This window comes from Copidosoma floridanum, unplaced genomic scaffold, assembly GCF_036245765.1.
Source record: "Copidosoma floridanum isolate Cflo_tuat_1 unplaced genomic scaffold, Cflo_Japanese_pri ptg000030l, whole genome shotgun sequence".
NCBI classification, from domain to species: Eukaryota; Metazoa; Arthropoda; class Insecta; order Hymenoptera; family Encyrtidae; genus Copidosoma; species Copidosoma floridanum.
Genome location: NW_028321907.1, coordinates 14,145,581 through 14,167,951, shown reverse-complemented (window position 1 = coordinate 14,167,951; position 22,371 = coordinate 14,145,581). Strand labels below are relative to the sequence as shown.

At 39.5% G+C, this 22,371-nt stretch overlaps 1 protein-coding gene across 2 annotated transcripts in view; it reads left to right on the top strand.

Annotated features, from left to right (window-relative positions):
- The window catches only part of LOC106645573 (uncharacterized), a 273,368-nt gene that overhangs the window by 206,436 nt on the left and 44,561 nt on the right, over positions 1–22,371 (top strand). The gene's annotated exons all lie outside the window — the stretch shown is intronic.

The window sequence follows — 22,371 nt, the reverse complement described above, 5'->3', positions numbered from 1 at the left end:
CGATAATGCAGGTAAAATAGCTGACTATAGTTCGATTGGGTTTTCCCTTAAATGTTTACTTTATTCGTTAAAATAAATTTTACAAGCGTGCAAGAGTATGAAAAATAAAAACGCGAGGATTTACAATGCATCACGAGGTAATAACTTTACACAAGTCCAAGTGCAAATTCAACATAAACGATGTCAAATCTCGAGAACGTGACCACGCCGTCGAATCGATGAGTAATTCATTTATAATACACTGTACAGATACGAGCGACTCTTCAAAACAAATTCGCGCGAGTCGAATTAGAGACACAATAGCTGCGTATTATATATATACGCGTTGAATGGAGAATTCTTGATTCCTTCGCTCAATCGACCCATAAACCTATACGCTCTGGCGCGCACAATAGAACCCCTCGCAACTAAGAGAACTTGGGTGCGAAGGAAGGGGGAAGTAAGGCATTTCAAAAGTATAAAGCGGGGGGGGGGAGACTGTCAGTTGTCAACCATCACCGTTAGAACGTATACTTATAGAAACGAGGGAGCGCTGAAAGCTCGTCGATCGAGCTGGCAGAGGAGTCTTAATAAAGTGCGGCCAATAAAGCGTGTACGCGCGCTCGATTAAGATCTCTCGGATGATAATCAAAGAGAGAGAGAGGGAGTAATATGTGTGCGCGCGCACGTGTGTAGCAAAGTACGGAGGTTTCGGCGTATAGCTCGTGGCATTCGAATATCTCGCTAGCGGGAGCTTTACGGGTCATTAACCCTCCAAGCTCAGTGTCGTCGTCGACGTCTTAGTCTCTCAGGCACGCCCTAAGGACTTTCCCAGAGTTATGTGCGTTGACTTCTTGCTTTATCTCTTTTCAGAGTTTTTTTCTTTCTTTTGTTTTTACTGAAGGGGAGGAGGAAGATGCGTGCGTTCTCAAGCTTACGAAAAGCTCAAACAGGAGATATTACTGGATTTCGTAGATCAGGAGTTAGCAGTTTTTTTTGTACAAACATACCGAAGAGTCTTATAGTCAAAATCACTCGTTACAAAAAATACTTGTAATTATAACATAAAATTTAATAATAACGACAGAAAAACAAAGACTGTTAATATTTCAAAATAATCAAGAGACGTACTTTATCTAAATGTACAAATCAACTAAGATAGTTACAGTTACAGAGTTACAGGAAATAGGATCTGATATTAATGACTCCAAGCTCGCAATCTTAAAGCTTTGCGTAACAAAAGTACATAAATTTCTTTCTATAATAATTACAGGAAACAAGAAGCCAGCAAGAAGGACAAGTCAAACAAAAGCTTGATTTATGTAGATATCTCTATTATCTTTAATCGACACAAAGCAAGCTAGGATGCAAAAGTGTTTATAACAAAGTACCGCGACAAAGCGAGGTGGTGTAAATACAACGTGTGCGCGCGGAAGCAATGTGCAAGGCTTCGATGAGTTTAAAGCGAATACGTAGGGCTGCTCCGGAAACGAACTGTAGAGCTCAAAGCTCGACGAAGCTCTACGATGCAACCGCACGCTACACTCGGAATGCATAGGTCGCATGTTCTGTGTTCCCCAGCTCGTACTGCTCCGCGCCTATTTTTCCATTGTTTTTCAATTTTTTTGAAATAACTGTTTATAATATGTATTTGTATATCTACTACGTAGCCATCTTTACTTTACATTCGAACATTTTAGTAATCGTATTCACTTTGTATATACAAGTATAGAAGTTTCTCCTGATATGCGAGAATATTGGACCAGAAGTCCCGATTGATTTAAAGTTGGCTTTGGATCAACATTGATATTGCCATCTACAATAGTATGCTTATGTGAAAGCCCAGAAGATGTGTATCTTGCGAAATAATTTTGAGTTGAAATAATCGTTTGTATTTGTAAAAAAAATGTCTAAACATGTATGAATAAACAAAATCAATTGAATCTAAATCGCTACCGGTAGAATAATTCACCATTGAGTTTCCGCTAAAATTCAAACAATTAATCTTTAATTAAATCTGTTCCGTTAAAAACTGCTATCGAAAAAATGCACTCTTTAATTTCAGACATGTATGTTAATTTTCTAAAATACACTTCATTTTCACAGAATAAAACGTAGAAAAACGTAATAAAGCGTTGCATGAGAATTTTTAATCAATATTCGGAAGCTCCACAAGAAAAAAAAAGTGGAGTAAAAAAATTGTCCAACAACAATTTAAATAACGATGATCATCATGTGATGGGTAACAATTAAACTGACTAGTACAGGATATTCGCAACAATGGAATCCGACAATAAAATAAAACAATAGCCAAGAGAAACAAAACCGAGTAAAACCATAGCGCACCCCTATTAGCTTTCGTTTTTAGATAAAACGTACACGTATGTATATACGTATAAATAAATGGCAGAGGGAGGCTCATTAGTTACTCCCAAATATCTACTATTCCTGGTGGGTAAGGTGCGATGCGAATTAGTACGAGCAGCCATCGGAATTTTTTTGTGAAAGTAGTTTTAAAAAAGGGAAACAACAAACACAGAGAAGTAAATACAGAGATGGATGTTCCGATCGTCTCTGAGGTTGCGGCCTGTTTCGGCTGCAGAAGGGCAAATCGATACATCAGCCAACCGAGCAGGAGGGAGCCAGGATGCCAGTTTGCTGAAATCGGCTTGCCCTAATTGATAGAATGTCGGGCGATTATTTTCAATTAACTCGTCCGGATTTATCACACTTTGGGGTTTTATGGCGCGCGGGCACTGCAACATGTGGCTTGATTGGATGAGCGAAGAGACTGCATTTTCGCCTTTGTTATCAATTGTCAAATGCTTTTTCATAATATATGTACGGGAAAACATCGCAGAGGTATATTAATAATGAAAAAATCTGTAAGTTCAATAGTTATGCTTACTGAGGATTTTATAAAATTATGAGGATAAGAGTTTCTTACGTAATTAAAGTACTATTGAAGAATAGTACGGGACAGCACAGTTAAAATTATTTGACATTGTATCGTCAGCTTAATGGAATAAAGTTACTTTTTAAAGCATATTGAAAAAAAGGCTACTTTTGAAAGTATGGGGCAAGAATCGAGGCAAGAATGGTAGTTTTCGTCACAAAAGTGCCATCGCCTACGGGGCTATTTTACGAACTGTAAGGTAGCTCCGGATGGATGGCAATTGTGTACCCAACACTGTTTTTCCTACCGAAGGCACACCCAACCCTCAAAAACACCCGAGGTAGGAAAAATTACTCTTCAGGCATTAAGGTTAAAAGGTTACTTTTCAAAATGTTTTTTTCCCTCGTATTTTAAATTGGCTACGCTCATCACAGTATATTCTATGATAATAATAGTCAATTTACATACACAATAATAGGAAGTGAACAGTAACATTCACATAAAGTATAAAAATACAATTCCATTTATCTCTTGTAGTATAAAAATAATATTTGTACCGTACAGCAATTGCCGAAAGCGTAGATCCTAAGTACTTAGTGGATATTATGTGAGTGTCAATCGCACAAGTTTTAGATTTTGGAAATTTGTTGGATAAAAATTGTAGTAAATTAAGTGTTATCCAAATAGTAGTATTAAGTATGCGTCTAATTATGGTAAAAAAATAGAGACTTAACTACTTTCAAATTGTAGTAACCATGAAGTGAAAAATTGCTGCGATTATAAATATTATCATGCACTGTATGACAAAAAAAAACAAAATTTTCAATACGTAATAAGCAAAGGACTGATTTCTTCAGTTAACTAATTTATACACTAAAATTACTGAGTGAAGTTAATAAAATGGTTTAAATGTAAATTTGGCGTACGTAAAATTAAATAATATTATATGAATGTTTTTGGAGAATTATTACTATAGAATATATTGTGATCCGCGTAGCCCACTTAAAATATGATTATGATAAAATCTTTTTGAAAAGCAACTTTAAAATCCGAAAAGTATAATATATATGCCAGATACTTTGAGAACCCAATGTACTTCAGTATACTAATAGTTGAAGGAAAACACATAACAACAATTACCAGCAGTAGAATAATTTTCAGTCACAGGGATATGCATGACACCTTGTACATCTTGGACACGTGTAGGATCACTCGTCAGCCCATTGAGGGGACTTGAATTTCCAACGGACGTGCCATATGACGTGTATATGATAATAAATAATAACAGATGGCTACTTTGCTCTAAGGATATTGTACACGCGACTGGATAGCCATCACGTTATAATCCAGGAGAGCAAATTTTAGGTACGATGAACATCGATATAGCTTATTTTCCCTCCTATCCCTCTTGGCAGAGCGATTACGAGCAGCTGATCGTTGCACACACATGAGATGGACGAGAGGGTGTATAAATGTATAGTCTCACTTCGCATTGCAGGAAAGAGAGGACGACTCTCTGTTAGGTGCAGGTCAGTGCTTCGTTATAAAAGCACCGATCGTTTGCCGATAATTAAAACGCATGTCTCACTCGCTGTACGTGTGGGTGCGTGTGTAAGTACGCGTGTGCAATTCAGGTGCTTCTCCACTCCCAACGGGCTCTTCAGAAACACTGCAGTGAAAAGCTACAGTTAATTACTCTATGTGTGTTGGGTATATTTTACTGTGTGTTGGCTAAGAGTACCGAGGCAATTACTCCCTTCACGTCAAAGGATAAAATGGTTGGGAGTTCAAACAGAACTTAGCAAGGTCTTAATTTGTATATCTAACATATATTTGGCCTCACTCAATTTTTAGGGCAGCCGTTAATTGTAAAAAATCAAATGTTTTAAAATAAGTTTTTCATCATACACTGAGAGGAAGTTTGCATTTCTTATCCAATGTACGGGAGAAAAATATTTATACCACAAACGTAGTAAGCAAATGAGTGGATAAATAAGTTGGTTACACGTGTATTTTGTTTTTTAGCTTGATTTTTAGAAATTCAGTGAATGATTTACAAGAAAAACTGCGTGTTAATAATATGTAAAATTTAGCAAGAAATTACTCTTTTTGGGTCACGAACTTCCCGCCCGGTATGAAGAATAATCGTACATATGCCAATATACTTTTGTTATAAATAATACAGCTATGTTATTTGTAATATACAATTATTTTACATGCATTTATATTTTAATTTCTGTAGAATTCTGGACTTACCGATCGCCGACCTTGACGAGACGATAACAGCTTGGCAGCCTTAGTTTACTTCACTCTCTGACAATAACACGTGACGAAGTTCGCGGAAATTATTGCCAAAACAATTTCAAATATATATATTCAATAAAATCTACATCTTCGCAAAATATCCCTTCTTCGTGGGGACTTGCTCTTCGCCGGTAAAATCGGCTCTTCACTGCTGCGACATCGGATCAGCTTTTTCCTCGAGCATCCCCGGAGAAGGCCCCTTTGTAATAACCAGCTCCTCGCCAGTAAGGCTGGCGCTCCCTGCCGTGGCATTTCTGCCACGACATCGGATCAGCTTTCTAGGAAAGCATCCCCGGAGAAGGAACTACGCAGGGACCAGCTCCTCGCCAGTAAGGCTGGCGCTCCCTGCCGCAGCAGCACTGGACCAGTTTTATCTTTGTCCTCATATTCTCCTTATCTCATTATTTTTATCAAATTATCTACTATCTCCAAATTTTTCGAGAATATCTCATACTAGTTGCATGTTCACATCTGGAAAAAAAATATGGGGGACATTTATCACTTTGAATTATGTCAAATACTATGATTAGTATGAATTATTTTTCATTAGAGTTACACAAATTTATAGAAAATCTAATTATTTAAGCGTTCAGATTATATAATTATGTGCCCGTGAAAAACGAATAAATTTAAAGAACTTTAATTGGGAGTTCACATGGTATCCAGCAAGAAGAGAATTTAAATGATGTATTTTAAGCTCACTAATTTTTTGAACAACCATTAATTGTGCAAAAGTTAATTTTTTTCAATAAAGCTTTGCTGTACATGCATTCGTATTTCAAATTGCTGTAAGATTCTAGACTTACCAATCATTAATCTCCTTTAACGAGACGATGGCAGCTGGGCAGCCTTAGTTTACTTCACACTCTGACAATTATACGTGACAAAGGTCGCAGCAATTAATGCCAAAACAATTTCAAATATATATATTCAATAAAATCTGCATCTTCGCAAAATATCCTTTCTTCGTGGGGACTTGCTCTTCGCCGGTAAAAATCGGCTCTTCACTGCTGCGACATCGGATCAGCTTTTTCCTCGAGCATCCCCGGAGAAGGCCCCTTTGTAATAACCAGCTCCTCGCCAGTAAGGCTGGCGCTCCCTGCCGTGGCATTTCTGCCACGACATCGGATCAGCTTTCTAGGAAAGCATCCCCGGAGAAGGAACTACGCAGGGACCAGCTCCTCGCCAGTAAGGCTGGCGCTCCCTGCCGCAGCAGCACTGGACCACTTTTATCTTTGTTCTTTATTATTCACTATGTCCAAATTTTCTCAGAATATCTTAAGGTAGTTACATGTACAAATCTGAAAAATAAAATAAAATACTATGATTGTTTTGACCACAACAAATTAAAAGTATACAATACATATTTTTTATTATTGTAGATGCTTCAACTGCTTAGAAGCCTAATTATTTAAATCTTGTAGAATTCAGACAAGTACATTTAAAATAAGAATAAAATTAAGGGACAGGTTTATAAAAGACAGGTCATTATAAAAACTAACATTTAGGTACATCAAAACATAAACAAAAAGTATCAGACTTTTGTACTTGTATGTGTATAGTATCAGAGAGTAGAATATTTTAAGAGCAACAAAAATAATATTAAAAATCCAATAATTGAGGAGTTCTAACCACGACACAAGAAAAAAAATAGTCCTAAAAAAAGTTTTACCTAGCTAGATATACATTAATCCCTTTTATGATTTTCACTCCCAATCAAAGATCATACCATATAAAACTAGAACACTTAGCTCAACTAGTTGAAATAGTTAAAAATACGTCCTATTTCAAACCTGAATAGACATTAGTAAAAAACATCATGGCTATATGTATGAAGAAACCTAAATATTTAGGTATTTTTAGGTATTTTTAGGTATGCTTAGATTTTGATTTCTATTTTGTCAAAAATAAATCAATAAAAAGTAAATAATGATATTATATATCAAAGAGCATGTTATGTTTAATTTGACAAGTAGGTACACGTGCGTTTTGAAAAAAAAAATTCAACTCTGTAGATTGTAGTATGCACTGTTCAACGGAATCGCGGCTGTTATCAAGCACTAAGACGCTTTAATACACTCAAACTCGCGAGAGGAGCTGGAGCGTGATGAAAATAATTGTTTCCAGTGGTTTCGTAGCAAAGCGCCCCACCAAGACAAAAAATAAAATACTCCGCGTACGTATGTTTTTGCGGCACGCGCGAGCGCCCGCTTTCATGGAGCTTGAAGTAACTCGAGATGACTCTTGTGTCTAACAGCTCTCACAAGATTTTTAAATAATTGTATAACATTTTAAGCTACGGGGCATAAAATTAAAATCGCAAGAAAAGGACCTGTTTAGTTAATTATGTTTACATAACACTGAAATCAACCACACAGGGGTTTATTTTTATTGATATTGTATTATTATTTTGATACAAAGTATAATGAAAATTTCTTGTACAAAAGCCCAACATGTAGCGATTTAAATTATAAAACACAGCTCATGTTGTTCGCTTGACAAGCAGCTTGTTAACGCGTAATCCTGTACCAATGTGTCATACATACAAATCGCCCCTCGTCCCTCTCGTGAACTTCAAGAACTCTAGCACGCGATTCCAGTGTTCGCTGATCCTCTTCTCCACTCCCGCGGTCCCTTGAGGCTTCCTTGCTATCCTCTTTCTCCCTTACTGTAACACGACGGCGGCTTTTCTCTCCTTCCCTTCTCATACCCCACTCTTTTCCGGTTCGAACAAGCTTTGAATCGGCTTCGGAACTTCGTGGGCCAAAGAGCAGCAGTAGCACCGTGGTATTACCTCGAGTCGTCGAAAGTTTTGCACGAGATATAGGTGGGGCCGACGTCGAGGAATAAGAGAAATGTCCGAACAGAGAAAAATGCGAAGGGGACCGGTTTTTCTCTCGATCGGAGCATCCCTCCGCTCCTCGGGAGGGTTTTTTAACTTGAGTCCTCGGACGACGCGTTAGAGTGTCCATATGTGTACGCGTCACATGTACTGTGAGGTGAGAGCTTGGAATTTGTTGCGAGTGTAAAAGTTTCAGTGTTCGCTGAGCGATACTGTACGTGCGCCCAACGCGTAGCGCTGCACGGAATTGACTTTTTATCTGGTGAACGTAAAAACACGAAAGAGAAAGAAAGAACGATTTGTGAGGCGAGAACAAGTGCCGAGGGCGATATTCACTTATTGTTTGTTTTTATGATACATTTTACAGATGTACGAACAAGCTACATCACATCGCACGACACGGAAAAATATTGCAGAGAATAATCATATGCACCCAGTGTATTGTGTTTATGAGAATAAAGAGTTATAGATGTTACAGATTATACACTTGTAAAGTTTAAGAGAGTAGAGTATAATACAATAGATATTTACCAGGATAAGGGCCTTGGGCCCAAAATAGTCTCAACGATTGGGTAACAATCGAGATAACAATGATTCTTTACAGCAGCTTTAAGTATAAAAGCGAAGAGAATACAATAAATGGCTTATACAAAATGAAATAATTGATACCTATGCGTTTCTAACAAGTTAAAAATTGATACGTTCTAAAGCAATTAAAAAAAGAAAAGTATAATACAAATTTTAAAAAATCTAGCCAGTGCTTGTGCATTAACGCACTACAGCTGGTTAACTCGATTGTTGTACCTACCTATGCGTGTATCTGTGAAGGTATTACTACCGCGTCAGGGAGATAATAAGGATCTAAAGACAAAATTAAAATGAAAAAAAAACCACCCGTTGAATGTAACAGCCTTTAACTACTTGTCAATCAATCAATACGATCATTATTTACAAGAAAGAAGCCCTTGAGTCGACCATAGCAGCCCGTCCATTTCACTTATTCGCAAAGTCAATAAATAAATAAAGATGTCGTTTCCATCACGGCTGCCGGGAGCCGACGTCAGAGAATTCAGAATCCCCAAGATCTACGACTTCACGGCCGAATTCACACTTTTCGCCTCCTTTTCTTCCTCGTTCGGCGCGGCGTGCCGTGGAACACACTTCGTTGTTTATTCGCTTGAAAAGCTTCGCTCGGAATCTGCATGGGTATATATATACGCGTCGCCACATTACACCGACACCACCGGAGATCCATATCACACGAGAGGCTGGTTACGTGAAAAAAATATGACAAGGCTCTTTCTTCGTTATTCTTTTCAACCTCGAAACTTTGCTCTTCTCTTTCAAACGTCGCTCCTCCACCTGCATGGAGCTTTTTTATTATCCAGCAAAATGAGGAGCTTCGAACCGTGAAAAATGTACGTAATGAAACTTTTCTAGCAAAGTTTAATTGATGTAAATTTTCAGTAAAACGCGGAGAGCACGCATAGTAATAATCTCACCTAACTTACAGGTGAAATGTCACGTTTGCTTTTTTTTTTTTTTTTTATTTTTACGCACAATTTAAAGCAATTTTATTGTTTTTTCAGAAAAACTGAATGTTGAAAGAATAATGCATTTTTCGAGGTTTTTGTAACTAACACTGGGAGTTACATCGTAAATACGATAGTTATTTTCCAAGTAGTCAAAGTATCATAACACGATTAATCGGATTTTATACTCTATATACCAGGTAATTCACCAAAAGTACGCCAATTCAACATAGTGTCCTGTTCAAAAGCATGTAGGCACAAACCTATCTCCCTACCCCAAAAAGAAAAGAACCTTGAAAGATATTATTTGTGCATCGCATATCAACACAATACATGGAGAAAAAGAGCTTGATTTCACTGAGAAAAAAGAAAACAAAAAAAAAAAACAAACAAAAAAACACGAAAGGATAGAAACAGTGAGTAGAAAAGCTTTCTTTATTCTTCCAAGCGAGACAGTAGCGGCTACTCGTCCTCGAGCGTCCAAGCGCGAATGTCATCCCATTGTCAAGTGCAAAACCATTCGAAACATAAAAATGTACCTTTCCTCTTCTGTCGGGCCGAGCGGAAAATTCTGGCTCGCTACTTGCACCCAGTCGGATACTACAGCTGCCGCTAAAATAAGATCCTTGAATCGATCTCGCTGGAGAGATGTACGTACAATATATTATGTGAAGCTCGTACGTACAATATACAGACTCGGTACGATGAAATATTATTTTAGTATGTATATTATGAGTATGTATCTGGAGAGCCGTAACGCGCTTGGATGATGTATATTCGGGGGTGTTACCAGTGGTTGTATACACCAAGACGGAAAAAGATGAGGTCGAGTCGCCACGATGGATTCAGTTTGCTTTGGATTGGCTTTAACTTCGTTTTGTAGGATATTTCTTTTCTTTTTTTACATGGGTTCTGTATAATAAATAAGAAGCTTCAGTGTCGGAACTTGAAAACTTTTTTCTCGTCGTAGCGCGTAATTTGCAATTCCAATTTCAATGTCAGGTCGCACGTAGAGCAGTGAGCATGACATCTCAGCGTTGAGGCTCGGTAGATTAAAAAAAAAAACGAAAATTTCTAATTATAATATTAATTTCGTCCACACCGTCCCCGTGTGTTGAAATAAAATTGTAAATTTTTATGTATGCATTGTAATTAGAACGAATACTAATAGGGTGTATTTAAATTGGATGAATTGAATGTCGTAATGAAAAACGTAACCTCCGTGGTGTTTTGTTTTTAATTTATATTCAAAAAGTAAATCTATGCAGAAGCTCAAATTTAAAAAGCTCTGTTTGCGACAAGCATAAACGTATGACTTAAATAGGCTCCCAACAATTTTTAAAATGTCTCACAGTTTATTCATTTTTTATTTAAAATTGTTTGAATTAGTTTGAACACATCATTAAATAAATTAAATTGAAAGTTGAGCATAAGGTATGGTCCTTGTGACAGATGTCAGTTTAATAACCAGAAATCATATTCGCTTTTCTAGCGAGAAAAAATGACTTTGAAATGGAAGAAAAACTCGGTTAACAGTTCAAGTCACGCTTCTTGATTAAAATACCTCAAGCACTTGAGACATAAAATGAAGGCATATTTATTTGACAAAACGATTACTTTACAAAACGATCATAGAAAGTGATATACGGCGAATTTCTGCTGTTGGTTACTTAAGTGATTTTTTATTCTTTAATTGTATCGGTTTATAAACATTGAATTATGAGTTTCACTTTAACTTTCACTAGCACACTAGGTGGTGAGTCTCCTTAAGCGAATAATCCTCAGCAAAATATCGTACAAAAACAGCCTACTCAAAGTAAAATTTGCAGTAAGAGCCAAGGGAAACTATCGACAGTCAGCCAGCGAGTCGGTCAAAGGACACCAAAGTTACGGCCAATTGAGTCCAACAAGCCGGTCGACACGTTGAAGTTCCGGCAGGCGTCGATTATGACCACACACTATACACAGAGTCACCACTGTAGAAAGCTGTTCAACTGAGATGGGGATGGATGTGTCCAGGGATGGGTACATGCATCGCGGGGGAGCTTGCCTTAACGGTTACGATGGTATCCGCCCTTTGTGCGGGCTCTTGAGGGCCGGCTCGTTGCGCGCATAATACCACCAGTGTTCACCGTGTATCTGATGAAAGCGGTGTGCTTTCTGGAGGCGTACAAGGGCTCGGCCATGTACGAAGGCCGAAAACAATTATACGGCTTTGCTACCCCCTCCCTCACGTACACATATAAAGCTCCGTTTTGACCCTTTGAGAGGTCGAGGCCTCGGGGTCTTGAAAGTGGAAAGGCTTTCGGATCGCCTTGCTCCTCCTTCTCTTCTGCTTCTTCTTCCGATTAGAGATTCTGCTGAGCGCTAGGAAAATCGCTTGTTGGTGTATATACTCTGCGGTTACTCGTTGTGCTCCGCTTTATGGGGCTAGACTGGCTGTAATTTTCGACGCTAGACGCCAGGCTATCTTTTTCTCTCCTTTTTCCCATTTCTAAAGACTACGATGAATTACTCTTCTCTAAAGACTGTACTTTTATTGAACGATGTTGCTCCACGTTCACTATCATACATAGGTCGAATTACAAAGTCTAAAGTAAAAGTATCAAACGATTTTACTGACAAAATTTTTTTTTTTTTTTTAATAATTACAAGTCACTTAAAGTATTTAACGATTTACACGTATGTAAAAAAAAATCAATAGAATTGAAATTTATTTAAATACAATTCATTTTGACAAAAATATTGAAAAGCATTGCAAAAACTGATCCATCAATCAATACACGGCAAAAATAATTTTGTTATTTTTTATTTGAAAGAAGCAATTCGAAGGTCAAGCATGTAAAAAGGCGATTTCTTCGCTACTTTCAGGGAAGATTGATTACTTTTTACAGGACAGTTTGCACAGTCTCAAGTTTCTCTTTGCGGAATGGCTTCGATACGCGGCAAGTGTTTAAATCGCTGAACCTTTAATACTTTTTACCAACTATTTTTTTTCATCCGATAAATTGATAATTCGCACGTATTTTTTATTTAATATTATTAAAAAAGCACAGGCCCAATACAAAATGTTTTTAAAGTTTGTGAATTAAATACTTTAAGGTTAGATAAACTTAACGTGGTCAGATGAGTAAAATGCGAGCCAGATAAAAAAAAGGGGTCGTGCCGAAAAATCCAGCCGATATTGCAGATTAAAAAGTCTATTTCAATACACAGTGCCCCGTAATAACCTGGCGTTATGTAAAGAGCCAGAGGGTCGGCCCGACGTACCGCTCGCATGTCGAAGACACCCACACGTCCCTCCCGCCCAACCCTGACTATCTTTGCGGATGAATCGTGATAATCTTGGCCCTTAAAAACCCCTCTAGCCAAGCATGTATGTAGAGTAAATTATCGCCCTCCCAGAGCAGCAGGTCAATGAACCGGACCCATATGTATTGTCTGCTCGCGGAGACCAATAGTTCCACGCACTCGAGGGCGCCGCAAGCTCGCTCGAGAGCTTGCGTCGCGTCCCGATTTCGGAGTGTGTATCCGGGGAGCTCGGCTCTTTTCTGCGGGTATCTATGTGCACGAGGGTCGGATAATACGTGCGTGTACGTGTGCAAGTGTGGCCTGAGACGCGGCGCCGTCCTACTTTGTGTTTCTCTGCGGAAAAGCTCCTCCCGCTATGTGTGCCAGAACGCTCGAGGAAAAGCAGAGCAGAGGAGGAAAAAAATGAGGAAAAGAAGAGCGAGAGCTAATGTTATACGTATACGTACACGTAAGGAGTGCGATGAGGGTCTGGCTAAAAAGTTCCGACGTAGTCGCCACTGGGACGCGTATCTGTGTATATATAAGAATATATGCGATGCGAGAGTGCACCGTACTGCAGCACCACAACCCCACGGATTTATTTTTTGTACCAAAAGGAGGATGGAGATAAGCTGCCCATTCTCATTTGCATATACGAAGCTTGGAAAAAACGTGGTCGTGACTTTGTGCATTAGGTTCAAGCTGATATGTGGTATGCCAGAGTTACTTACTTAGGTATTTGCCCGAAAGGGTTGTTTCGAGGAGAAAGAGAGTAACAAGATTTTTGGATTAAACTTGTAGGTCTTTTATCTCTTCTTTACAAGTAAGTTGCCATGATTGTTTTTTATTATTGAGAAAACGCGTAATGACGAACATCGAACGTGGAAACAAAAAATAGTATATAAAATTTGAGGTAATCGATTACTGGATGTATTTAAAGTGCACATGAAGCTGTAAATCAAGGATTTTTGCGCCAAGCTCCATTAGCCCAGATATTTTAAACACCGATTTAAACAGACGGTAGATTCTGAAACGACAGATTAGTCAAAACTTTCGGATCACGTTGTTTCGCGAGGCTGAGCTTACTCATGCACGCTTTAGAGGTTCACTTTCTCTTTTTGTAGCGGCAACGTCGCTGGCGGAGGAAAGTGTCTCCCACGCGCGTATCCGGATCCAAAGGGCTGCTCGGGCTATCGATTATGCATTAGGGGCCAGAGAAGGGGAGAGACAAATGTCTTCTTCCGGCCTTAGGTTTTCTTTTCGCTTTTTTTTCTATTTGTTCCGGAGGGAAGAGCGAACGGGCGATGAGCGACGCGTATAAATCATGAAGTCTTTTGTATAATTTTACAGCATCAGTTTTTTTTTTTTTTTTTTTTTTTTTTTTAGTCACAAGTCACGAGGACTGGATGTTTTTTTCGGTTCTTCGAAAGAAAGGGGGAACAAAAAAATTCATCTGGGAAGTGAATTTATCTCACAAAGGTGGATAAATTTACGTCAAGCTGTGCTCACTCAACTATTCGAGTGTGGGAGGGAGGGTTGAAAAATAGAAATTAAGTTATATCTACATCAGCTCATTGAAAACTCTGATGTAACCAGGAAACTCCAAATGATGAAACAAAATCCGGAAAAAGCCACGATATCGTAAACAAAAAGTCGTTTTCCACATGAAATTTCCTCTTTCACAGAGAAACGAGAAAAGAAAGAAAAAAAGAGCGTCCCCGTAATCTGTAAACGAAGCCAAATCTCGTTTCCAAAATCTGGGCCAGTAAACTTATTTATTACGATGATTGCACGGACCGCTTGAAGCGGAAAATCTTGGTGAATCCATTCTCGACTGCCATCAGCAAAGGGTGGCAGACCTTTTTTTTTGAACGAAAAAGAAAGGATGTGCACACGAAGAGAAAAGAGAAGCTCGAAACGAGACGAATGGAGTATGTATAGCACGCTCGCAATCGCAGCAAAGCCGTCGTCGTTTTCAGGAAACACAGGATTCCCACCCCCTTGCTACATACAACATCTCTGGCGTCGACACACACCCACACGAGAGAGAGAGAGTTACAGTTCGGTACTAACTTTATCTCTCTCGCAGACAAAAATACAAGTCTTATCACGCTCCTTCGGGCAACGTACACTATCGACGCGATCGGCAAGTGGAATTGGCACGGCTCCTTAGTTCAATTATTGCGAGAGACTCAGACTAGTTGGCCTAGCAGCAATAGGACTGACCCAAATCTCACTCTTTCCTTCTCACCCTCCCTTGACCTACGAAACTGTGTCTCGAGCTGCTTCGTCTCATCCTTCCTTCCTTCCTTGGGCGCTAACGAATTTAACAGCAGCAGCCGTGGCCGTGTGAAAGGTTAATTAGTGCCTTCCAGGACCAGTGCAGTTCCGCACTGGGGATAACGGTCTTCGACCATCGACTTTTGTCAGGCTACTTTTGCCCTATAGCTCGCTTGGGTTGATTTGTGTCTTGTCTTCCCCACCGTATTCTATTATTTTTAGTAATGCGGGGGGAATGGGGGAAGTTATTGAGCATTACCTGATTCCTGAGGCATATGACTGATTTATAAATAGTAGAGTTTCTTATGCATTCATCAATTAAAGAATCCATTTGTACCGAGTTGTTGGTCTTATAAGGCTTAAATCGTTTCTGTAATCATAAGTGTGTATAAAAATCTTTAAAACGTCTTGTAAATAACTCTCATTTGGATAAAGTTTTTTTTTATACGTACGAGAAACGTTAAGGAAAACTTTTTAGTACAATAAACTCTGAATTTGAAGTATATAAATCACCATTAGTACCTTAAAGTAACATAAAAACTATTTTAGAAAAACAAAAGAATTTTCGCAATTGATAAACTTTGCACAAGAACATCTTTTTTTTTTTTTGTTACAGTAATTAGTTTCGACAGGTTATAATGATTGAAATAGCTTCGGCTCTACATGTAAATCCATCTTATGACAACAAATTTCTGTAACTTATAGTTATAAATATTTTTTAAATTATATTTTTATGTTAACATTAAACTTACTATTAACATTATTGAAAACGATAGAAACAGTTAAATTTTCTTACCAAGGGCGCAAAGTACAACTGCCGCATTTTGCCTTGAGGATGCACTTTGCGCCCTAGTAATCATTTTGCACCATCGTGCAAAATAATACATTACGTCACTAGGGCGCAGTTGTTGTACGTTTGTGCCCCAGTCGCTTATATTAATTTTTCTTACCATGGGCCATAAGTGCAATTCTGCAATCATGAGAAGACTTTGCACCCGGTGATTCACTTTGTGCTCCAGAGCAAAAAAATACTTTGAGTCCGGAGACTCCAAAGTGATTTACCAGACGCAAAGGGTGCCCACGGGCGCCACATTGCACATTTCGCTCTCCATATAAATAACAATATACGTGACTCGAGCACAGACGTACAGCAAACGCGTTCATCAGATGCTCAAGTTCGTACTTTGCGCCCTAGTGACGTAATGTATACTGTATCACTATCTCCAACATAAGAGAATTTTATAATTGTTAAACATAAGATAAATGTACTGTTTATCATTAATACATCTAATTAAAAATGATATTAGATTTAATAGTTTAGTTAAGTTATTTTTACATGTTTTTTATTTTTATCAGGAGCCACTAGTGAAATCGATAATATCCAAACTTTTTATTGATAATCCCCAATCTTTCAAATACTTTACTTACATACAGTCCCTAAGTTTTGTTTTTTACTGTACGCAATAGGTTTTCTATTTTGTTAGCTCAGGTCTTAGGTAAAAATTTCAATAATTATGACGATGTTTTTGCCAAGTAGGTATAGCACGTTTGTCTCGTAAAGACGTGAGTGTACAGTACCCACCGATTAACAGCCAAATTAGCTAGACCAATAATCCTACAATAAAACCATGTAAGGCTTTCTGCAACTCTCCAACTGCACCCATCCTCTGCTTCCATAAAATTTTCGACGAAAGAAAAATCCCGAGCACTTTACGATCCAAGGAAAATAAAAAAAATATAATACCCCGAGCTACTCCGAAGATTAGCCATAAAACAATCCTCAGCAAGAGAGGGGAATCCCCGCAAGCTCTTATTCTCGGGTGCGCGAGCTCATCTCGGCAGAACAGCTCGGCAGGGCGTGATATTGCGCACCAACTTTCAATCCCTCCTCGTCGCGACACCGGCGAACAGCGCTGCACCATCGGATCCCGAGAAATCGCTCGACGATTTCTTTTATGGGCTCCAGTCCCCCACGAGGCGAAGATTAGGGCCATAAGCTATATACGCGTACCTCGGCCGTCGTTTAACAGACCGGCGGTAGGGGATTAGAGTATTTATCCCTAGTTCCTGGGAGGTGCGGGACGTACACATCGCATCTACCAACAGTTGCGTACACCGAATAAACGAATAGTGGATACAGCACAGTCCCGTTGACGTGCTAGCAGCAGCAGAGCACAGTAGCACGGAGTCAAGAATGTGCTATCGATCCGCTCCCTCCGCGTGTGCTTCGGGCGAACTAGGCCACTTCCCCGCGTTCCGTTCTCGCTCCGTCTCCCTTTCGTCCCTCTCGTGGATTCATCTTTCTCGGTCATACACACACACACGCGCGCACACTCACGCGCTGCTTACGCAGGCTGCACACGTGATCTGATGATGCGGTCCATTCATTCTCTCTTTCTCCGACTCGCATTCCCTCGCCTTGGCCTTCCACACGTTTATACATACAACACATTTTTCGAGACTCGTAGCCCCATGCTTATTTTTCTCCAACCCTCTATTCTGGTCCGCATCTCTCCCCCGTTCGCATGTAACATGTATATAAATACCTATTCATTCGAAGCTAGCGTGCACATGTCATAATATATATTACCTTACAATTAATTTATATTCGGATCACCAACAATATAATGGAGAACGGAAACCAGCGTAATGCTCGCGCGAGCAAACAATCGAGCTCAGTTTCAAGTGCCCCAGCACGCACGCTCAAACAAAAATGGGCCAGAGCGCGTTCGCGCAGCTGCAGCGCGATGACGTCAAATGTAAGATCTTGAAGGTGGCACGCGTATAGGTGACGTTCTCGTAATACTCGCAGGGGTTACACGGGGCAGGCTACCATCCCTCCATTCCCGGGCACAAATACAGAGATGTACAGTAGATGTGCTCAAACACATGTGACACGATGAGCCGCGCAATTAGGCAATGATTGATTTCTTTATCTCCTGATGTATAAAACAATGATTGCATTGTTAACTCAAGTCTGTGTTAGAGTAAATGTTCATAGCATGTAGTTGTTAAAAATTCTATTAATAATAAAATGAGTTCTAACGTGTAAAAGGGTGTGATGGAGTACGTTCCAGCTTGTGGACATGGTACATCAATAATTTTTACTGTTCAAAATTTTACGAGTTGATTGATCATTTAGCAAGCTCTACTCAACTCTGCTGTGATCTATCTATGAATAACACAGTTGAATTTACAGTGCGGGCCACTAGTGCAGAAAATATTTTGTGCTTCAGCCCACTGAGTGTGTACAGAAGAGACACTGAACTTTCCTTATACATATATAATAAACCTGCTCATGCGCATGCATGTGAGTGAGCGTATGTTGCAATAGCTTTGAATTTATCGAGGGCCCTTGTAAATTTCATTTGCAAGAAATTGTGCCTCGAAAATAAACTCAGTCTTTCGCTACCTGCACAAGAATACCTTGTTACAGGGGAAAAGGGTCCCTGGGATTTGTATTGAAAACAAGTTCGATTTTATTGCTACGATCTGCGATATTGAAAATATTTTGATCAGCTATTGTACGGAAATAGAAAAAGAGGACTGACAAGTACGAGTAGGAATGAAAAAGGGAACGACGGGTGTTTTGAAAAACCGGGTACGCTGTTTCTGCTCGATGACGGGTCTTATTTATATTCGTTGCGTGAAATACAAGCTCTCATTTTTACGGTACTTACCCCGAGATTTAACGTGGAATTTTTTCGAAAGTGCAATCTCCGTGAAATGTGCGGATGGAAAAATTTTTCGAGCCAACCGTTTGAAAGATGATCCCCCAGCCCATTTTTATAATCTTTCAGCACTACGCGTTGCGGAAGTGGAGATTCTCTCGCATTAATTTCAGAATGTACCACTCCATCATCGTTCTGATGATTCGGCCTCTTGTAAAATACGGCAAAATGTATGGATGATCTACTGTACTCGCTTCGAAAACACGCGATCCACGTTTTGGAAATTTTACGTGAAAGCTCTTTTTCCCTCCGCCTCCACCGCCTCTTTCGGAGCCCACGTGTACATCCAAATTATTAGATACAAATGAAATTGCAACAGTCCATCACCATATTTTTCGCATTCAAATTACATGCATGCTATGCGCTTCCGATTCATTCATGAAGAAATTTCGCGTAATTTCATATGAATAAAGAGGAGCAAAAGGAGCCACAACGCTTGTACAAACTTTGTAAAAAAAAAGAAAAAGGCAATAAAACGTAATACAAAGGTAATAAAAGAGTATAAAAAAGTCCTCATTAAGACCTGAAAGGCGAATCAATATCGTTTGAGACACTTTATAGAGTCACAGAGATGTTGCTCTACTATTTATTCCAAAAACCTTGCACTAATAGAGTTGATTCAAACAATTGACTCAAACTTGAGTTGAAGATACGCCAAGATATTTGAAATGTGCATAATTATGAAATACATAAACTCAAATTGAAAATATGCAACCACACAATTAAACGCCTTGGAAAATAGACTCCGATCAACGCGGAGTTAATAGAGATGTTTAACAAACGAAACGATCAACGTTGAAATCGAGATTTGAGAGAAAGAGAGGGTGAGTAGTACACGAAGCAAAGTGGAAGCAAAGCTGTTCCAGAGATCTCTTTTTCAGCATCTGTGAATACAAGGCAGTATCCCTTATAGCAGCAGATACTCCGATACCGTAGATCTGTAATCGCATTCGTAGCTCTCTGGTGCTGGATATAGAACAAACACACCAGAAACAGGGAAATAAAAAAGAATACGCCGTACACTTTGCAAAGACAAAAAGGGAGATAAAGAAGAGAAGAAAAAGAAAATACCATGATAGCCCAGAAGTGGGAATGCTAATGGGGTGCCTCAGAAGATAAGCTGGATCAAGGGGGAGGGATACATATATATAGAAGAGAGATGGTTCAAGATAGGACCGGTAGAGGGGTAATTGAAGCCCTGCCTGCCGGGCGATCAAAATTGACTCTCCGCCGCGGGCCTGCACAGACGCCTTCCGCCTTGCGCAAATGGCGTTCCTATGAATAATTTCCTATCCACGGCGAGCTCCTTTTCTCATCCTCCCTTCTTCTTATCTACCGGCGTCCACCCCCCGCTTCGATCTCTCGAGATCGCGATAAGCTTGCGCGTCCGAACTTCTTAGTCGTCGATTGTACACAGACACGCATACAAGTACATTAGGGTACGTGCACGCGTATTCTTTTTCACTTTGTTTTGATCGATATTTACATTAAACGAACTCCTATCTGTATAGTGAGAAAGGTGGCTGTAGTGCTGGCCACTGGCCATCTATTTAAAGGAAATCGTCTGGGTGGAAATTGGCGAGAAGGCGATGACACAGAAATATCGTTAACGGGTGAAACCGTGCAAATATTTACTTCGTTCTACCTGGATATTTTTTGTGATTGTTTTGTTACGATGAACACTTAGTCAACTAAAAGTACAAACAATGGAACAATTTTTGTCAAAACTTTTTATAAAATTTATATTAAAAAAAATTAATGTTCAAGTGCTACTTTATAAATTCAAGTTGGAGTTTCTTTCATAATAGAGACACATAAACTATGAAATAATGTATATATTAAAAAATAATTTACGACTGTTGTTATCATAATGAGAACTACTGTGAGATCAAGTTTAAGACATGTTGTTTTCTTTTTAAATTAAAATAAATGTACAAGCTTTTTCCAGAATATTCATCAACATGAATAGTTAATAAATTAAAAAATTTTTTTTATATAACTAACGTATTACAAATATATTTATTTTTATGAATAAGGACGCGTTTCATCAATAGGTACCGTACACTTTTACTTTACTATTCGATGGAAAGCTGATGAACAATCACTTTTTGCGGATCAAAAGTCGGGGCTGTGGATGCGTTTTACCTCCCTTTCCCTCGATTCCATCGTATAATGGAAATGTGAAAAAAAAAACTTATTTACCATTTTTAAAAGGCAAATTCAGACACGCCATCAATTTGCTCAAACACACGCAATGCACGGTGGTCCAGCAGGAGTGAGCTACCGGAGAACGATTTTATTGATTTTGCTTAGATCCTCTACCACCTCTGGATTTATGAAATTCGTAGAGCTCATTGTTTTGACACTTGGCACTATGGGGCAAGCTCGATTTATTTAAATTCCACGCTTTCTATAGAAAGATGCAGATACCGGTATACCGGTATCTGCATTAGCACAAAGAGAGAGAGAGAGGGAGGAATCACTGCGGAGAATAATGCGACGGGAGAGGGGGGCAACTACTAAGTAACCCCTCCCTAGATAGCAGAGCTGTGTTTAACTACAGAGGGCCGGAGTGCTGGTGCAGCAAGTTATTTCGGAAAGCCATAACATGGGGGGTAGATATGCTTTTCCTCCCTGTAGCAGCAGTCGAACGCCGATGGAGATACCAGCTGGAAAAGGACGGATATCCGAAGCTCGCGTGTCCGAAATCGAATACAGGTCAGCGCCAAATACAGGCCTCAGGTGTTGCGCGGCGGCGGTAATTCATACGACCAATGAATCGCTGCGGTCGCCGCTTCGTGACCATTTGTTCCCCCTTTTTTTTCACCCTCCTCCTATTCCCTTCTATTCGCCAACACCACCCTTCCATTATAACGAGTTAAACGTGGGCTTTTACCTTTTTTGGCGCTCGTTGCCCGAAGCTCTTCGCAGCCTTTTTTCACCTCTGATATATAGGTACCTACTACGCGGCGTATATCTCTCGTCTCTACCGCTGAGAACGTTGTTTTTATCGGGAGCCAGCACTCGCGGTCCTTTACGCCCCCAACCCCCCTTGACATGGGCTTTTGTTAGCTTAGTTAGTCACATGTATAGGTATATATTGGCCTCGGCTCTGGCGCGATGGGAATTAAAGAGGATGGAGAAGAGCGAGGAAAGAGGCAATGGCTTTATTGAATTCGCCGAGTAAGCAACGCTCTAGTTTTTCTTTCGTACACCTACGTACGTGCTCTGTACCCGATATACGTATAAACTCGGCACCAGACCTGGCACACGTCAGGCTATCGAGTGGCGCACGTGAGGCTCCCCTGCTAGTAGATGTACGACTTTTTATATACTTGTATAACGCCATACAAAATCCTATACGTGCTCAATCTATGAAATATGAAATCTTGAGTTTTTAATTTTTCAATCTACTGCACAGGCGCGTATTATAGCTTTGCTCTGCGATTCAGATCTTATAGATTGGTTTCCATGATTTACTATCTTGAATAATACCCGGGGATACGGATGCCTCCG